Source organism: Amblyomma mixtum, chromosome 1 (genome assembly GCF_055824585.1).
Source record: "Amblyomma mixtum isolate Tamu chromosome 1, ASM5582458v1, whole genome shotgun sequence".
In the NCBI taxonomy this organism is placed as follows: domain Eukaryota; kingdom Metazoa; phylum Arthropoda; class Arachnida; order Ixodida; family Ixodidae; genus Amblyomma; species Amblyomma mixtum.
Genome location: NC_143012.1, coordinates 146,569,486 through 146,575,072, shown reverse-complemented (window position 1 = coordinate 146,575,072; position 5,587 = coordinate 146,569,486). Strand labels below are relative to the sequence as shown.

Sequence of the window (5,587 nt, the reverse complement as noted above, 5' to 3'; positions counted from 1 at the left end):
TTTGCATCCGCATAAACCGTACCAGCTTATCGCGGTCGTATTGGTTAGCACATACCATTTTCACTCTTCGTCGCACTCCAGCGCGATGAATTCACGACAGCAGCACCGACTCAAAGGACGGTTCGGCTAGCGACGCGACAATCTTTATAGATACCGCCAACGGGACGACAAGCCAGAGAGTCAATGACAAATCGGAGCTGAAGTTAAGGGGGGACACGAGTCTTCAGGGCCCGAAAACGCGAAAAAACTGATTTCTTGAAAATGGCATTTTCGAAATCTACAGTCCATCTTCTACATATCTACGAATTTATTTGTTGCCTGAGTCAGTATTTTTTCTGCAATTCCATTTTACAAGGAGCAAACAAGCTGAATTCGTGCATAAAGTTGCGCAAAAACGGCGTTTTTGAAAAAAGTGCAGCGTCCGTTTCGCGGCTATCAGCGACTCCATCTTGGTCTCGTTTGAAAGAGCGATTTCTCGTTGAGAAATGTGGCGACAAAAGAGAGTCACAGCACGCGCTTCCATTCATTGCTGAGCCCACGTGACTAAAATCAGCTCCTCTGATTGGTGGATCTCGGCCCGTCTCGTCTGCTAGGCGCGCCAGACCGCAAGCGAGGCGCCATTTTGTCAGATGAGCGTTGGTACCGAAAGTTTCTGGGCAATGTCGCAGCCATGGGGCAAATTTTGTACGCGCCACAAGTTCAGCAAGAAAAGAAAAAAGTCAATCGCGGACAACTGCAAGAAGCGTTCTGCAGTGCCAGAAAGCAGCGACGACGTGCCTGCTGCTACAACCTGTGCCGGGGCAGCGGCAGCCGAGAACGAGCTAAGCCTACCGGTCCCGGATGCACCGCCCGATGTTCGGAACAGTGGGCGCGTTCGCCGCAACACAGCTATGCTGACGTCCGCAGATCTCGAAGAGATTAAGACCAAGGCCGACGCTAAACTATGCGAGATCGCATCTGTACATGCTACGGACTGGAAAGCGGGATTTCTCGAACAAGTGAGTGACGACGCAGCTGCCCCATCCAACGATACGAGGTTCGTGATCGTGAGCCTGGAATCGGTGAACGCGCTTCTTCACCATGTCAAGTGCAAGGCGTGCGGTGCTGTTGTAGCGGTTGAAAAATCCGCGCGTGAATATGGACTCGTTGTGAGTCTTGTTCTTGTGTGCGCAGTGTGCGGCGACGTAGCGTCGGTGTGGAGCTCGCCGCACGTGAGCGGTGATCAAAACGTGAATCCGTTCACAGTGAACAATTCTTGCTTTGCGTGCTATGCAGAGTACCGGCAATCGCCAGACAGCGCTCAATGATATATTCTAAGCCATGAATATATCACATCGCGGCCTTCAAACGAAGACGTGGCAGCAGTACTTAAAAACGAAGCTGACGCCATCGGCGGTGCGTGCTGCGAAAAAAGTGACTGCCGAGTGTGCGAGCTCCGTTAGGGACCTGTACGCGGAGTTGAACTTCGGAAATCCGGACAATATCGCGGTCTCGTACGACGGGACATGGATGACGCGCGGTCATTCTTCTCATATTTGTGTAGGCACAATGACTGAACTTTTTTCGGGCCTTGTATTAGACTTTGTCGTGCTTTCGAATTTCTGTGCTGCTTGTGAGTGAGGGCCAAAAGAGGATGACCCCACCTACTTGACATGGAAAGAAAATCATGTCTGCCAAAAAAATTCTGAAAAGAAAGCTGGAGAGATGGAGGTGGAGGCTGGCCTCATATTGCTCCAGAGGTCATTCCAGCAAAACAACCTGCGCTATACCACTGTTCTGTCAGATGGTGACAGCCGTACATTCTTAGCTCTGCAAGAAGCTAAGGTGTATGGCTTCATTCCTATCAACAAGGAAGAGTGCATAAAACCATGTCCAGAAGCGCATGGGCACAGCTTTATGCAACCTGGTGGCCAAACACAGAGACAGTCCTGCCAGAATCAGTGGTAAGGTCAGGTTGACTGGTGATCTAATAACAAAGCTGACCTGATATTATGGCTGGCCAGTAAAATCACATTCAGGGGACGTAGAGGCTATGCACAAGGCTGTGATGGCGACATATCATCACGTGACATCAACAGACCTTGCATCAAACCATAGCCTTTGCCCAACAGGCCCAGACTCCTGGTGTCGCCATAATGCAGCAGAGGCCAAAGGCCTGCCTTCACCCAAACACCACTACAATCTTCCACCCCACGTCAGCAAAGCTCTTCTTCCCATCTGCCAGCGCTTGTCGGACAGGAAGCTCCTTCAGAGGTGCCAGAGAGGAAAGGCGCAGAACAGTAACGAAAGTCTGCATGCAATGATATGGGCACTGGCACCCAAGGTGCGCCACGCTTCTTTGTTCAGTACTGAGGCAGCTGTGGCTGAAGCTGTGCTAAAATTCAATGCTGGAAATGAGAGAGCCTCAGCAAGCATTCTGAGAGAGCTCAAAGTAGCTCCTAGCACATGCAATATGCGGCGCATGGCAGAAAAAGACCGGCGCCGACAAACTGCATCTGTGCACAAGCGTGCATGCGCAGAAAATGTGCAGCAGGCATGCAAAAAGCGCCACTTGGGAGCTAACATCCAGACAGATTATATGCCTGGAGCATACTAGTCCATTTTCAGTGTAAATATGTACATATTTTTTAGTGTTTTTCAATAAATTTCATCTCAAATTGTTTTGCCTTGTTTTCTCAAAACACAATTTTTTACTGTTTGCAAAGTTTACGACAAGGATATCTTGGCTTCTAGAGCAGATACAGCAATAAGTTTTACTGAAGCATGCTTCTGAATGATTAAAGTATACAATGTTGGGAACAGATTTCTCAATTTCTGCTAATTTTATTGTGCACACTAATTAAAACTGGTCGTCAACCAGTCTTCCCTACACTGAACTCCAGCAGGCTCTAAAACAGCTAATATTGGATTAATCAAAAAAGTACTTCCTATATTGTATTGCTTGTACTGTACACTATCTAGCCACACATTAAAAACTGTTTTCTGATCAGTGGTATTTTTTCTATTGTTCTTGCAAATTAAGGAAAGAAAATGTAGAATATATGAGGAGTTTTTTTTTCGAAATGAGCCAAATCCACAAACCGAAAGTAACGCCACCCCAACTGTAGTGGCAAGCTAAGCCAGTCAACTTTCCTTTAAAAAACAGATCAGAACAAAATGGGTCAAATCACACCAACTGAGCTAGCCCGCAGATCACGTTTCAAATCGAAAACGAGCCAAATCCTTCCACTGCGTGGATCGAAATGAGCCAAATCCGTTCAACCAATAGGAGACTGACCCGGAGACCACGTGATTCAGCCAACATGGCAGCCTCCTTGTAGGCTCATTCCGGCGGTGCTCGTGCGTGATAGCGCGGACTGCGTGGTCTGTTTCGCAAGCTCCTTTCTTTTTTCAAGACTTTTGCTTTGACGGACTTAGTTCCGCATGGATTGCGACGGGTATGAAGAGGTCGGTGAACGTTCCCTGGAAGGCGTACTGTACGGAAGTGATGAGATCAACGTTCAACCTGCCTTTCAAGATTACTGAAACGAAGGTTTTTTACATTCAGAGAAATGTGACAGGCCGAAGCCCTCAAATTAGAGCCGAACCCCACTACAGGGTTTCAGTGTCTAATTTTGTGTCGGTCCTAAAGAGGGGAAAGACCCTTGTACAAACACCGAAACAGTGCGAGCTGTATGCACACCACCTCAACGAACTGAAGGTGAGAGACGTGACCAACCTTCTGGTGACTCACTTTGGTGTGTCATGGAAAGAAAACGAACAACTTGCGTATTTTGAGGCTGCCTTTCGTCGCTGTCAAGAAAAGGAGCCCATGGCAGATTGCAAAGAAGGCTGCTTATGCTGCCAGGAAGACAGGCCTGCTATCCATGTATGAGTGTAAAGCGGGTGACGCATACTTGTAATCTTTTTTTTCTGCTGAAGTCACAGCACAAGCATTTTTCCATATTGTTTTGAATGTAACCTGAAACATACTGCAGTAATAATAAAGTTTCGAGAAGAAAGCTGGGTCGAATCGAATGCTTCGCTTCGATATGAGCCAAATCCAATGTTTCCATTGTTGTATAGGCCAAACTATGCACGTCAATTTTTGGCGATTAATGCTGTTCGACTGCTCTATCTGCCCCATAAAACTTGTGAGGTACTAGGTTGAATAGCAGCGCATTCCTTTCAGACAAGAAATTATGGCCTTGTTCTAAGTTCCTGTTTTGGTGGATCTGGCTCATTTCGAAAAAAAACTCTTCATATTGAAAACTAATTGACATTGTAGTGAATTACAATGAACGCGCCTGAACTATTATGAATGCGCCTCAGGTTGCCTCGATGGCAGACGAAGAAGTTGACGACGAAGTGTGCCGGCGCGCGGCTCCAGCTCTCTGGCTGTGTAGACTGACTGTGATTTTGCTGCCATCCGCTCAGCTGTTTGGTGAACTGTATTGCTGAGTTCACTAGTACGTGAACCCCCTTTCATTTGGTGGAGGTTGCGGTCGTCTGACGCCCTGGACCTTCGCAGCCGTCTTCTCCCGCCGCTCACAATGCCTAAGGACTCCGTGCCCAGTCCTGCCCCACCCACCCCGACCGTTCTGTGCGCTGGAGCGCTGCGGCAGCGTGATCCCGCTTTCTTCAGTGGCACCGGCGACGATGACGTCGAGGATTGGCTGGCATCGTACGAACGGGTGAGCACCCATAACAAGTGGGACGATGCACTGAAACTCAACAACGTCATCTTCTACCTTTCGGACGTTGCGAACCTATGGTTCAGAAACCACGAAGCCGACATCCCCACGTGGTCAGCCTTCAAGTCCAATTTTTCTGATGTATTTGGCAGGCCTGCGGTGCGCAAGCTGCGCGCGGAACAACGCCTGCGAAGTCGGGCGCAGCTGCCTGGTGAAAATTTCACCAGCTACATAGAGGACGTTGTGAACCTGTGCACACGAGTCGATGCCTCTATGTCTGAGCGCGCCAAGATTGAGAACATTTTGAAAGGAATCGACGACGATGCGTTCCAGATGCTTCTGGCACGCAATCCCACCACAGTCGCCGACGTCATTACCCATTGCCAGAACTTGACGAACTTCGGAAGCGACGCATCCTCACCCGTTCTCCGCTCTCGCAGCAAGAATCGCTTGCTTCCCTCACATCTGACACCGACCCGGCGCAACTGTCACCGCAGATAAAGCAGTTTGTTCGGGAGGAAGTCGCGCGTCAGCTCTCGTTGATGCCCTCCAGTCACGACGCTGCGACTCCTCTGGTGGCGCCATTGCAGGAGGTCATCCGCCATGAAGTTGCCGAGGCTATTCCTACTGCACATCCAGTCCCTTCGGTTGCTCCCTTAACCTACGCCGAGGCTCAGTATCCCCAACCATCTTCTATACCCGCCCGGATGACCTACGCAGAAGCAGCGGCGCGCTCCGTGCCCCTGACTGTTCCACCTCGTCAGCCCGTCCTGCGCCCGGCCCCGTCTCTACGACCAGCCCCGGTTTCTTCGCCGTCACCGCAGCGCCTTTACAACCCTTGGCGCACATCGGATAACCGTCCCATCTGTTACTCCTGTGGGTACCCGGGACATGTCGCCCGCCACTGTCGCCGT

The 5,587-nt window shown here is 49.8% G+C and overlaps 1 pseudogene; it reads left to right on the top strand.

Annotated features, from left to right (window-relative positions):
* The first annotated feature begins 659 nt into the window (after positions 1-659).
* LOC149367867 (uncharacterized) lies at positions 660-2,596 on the top strand (annotated as a pseudogene).
* Positions 2,597-5,587: the final 2,991 nt, after the last annotated feature.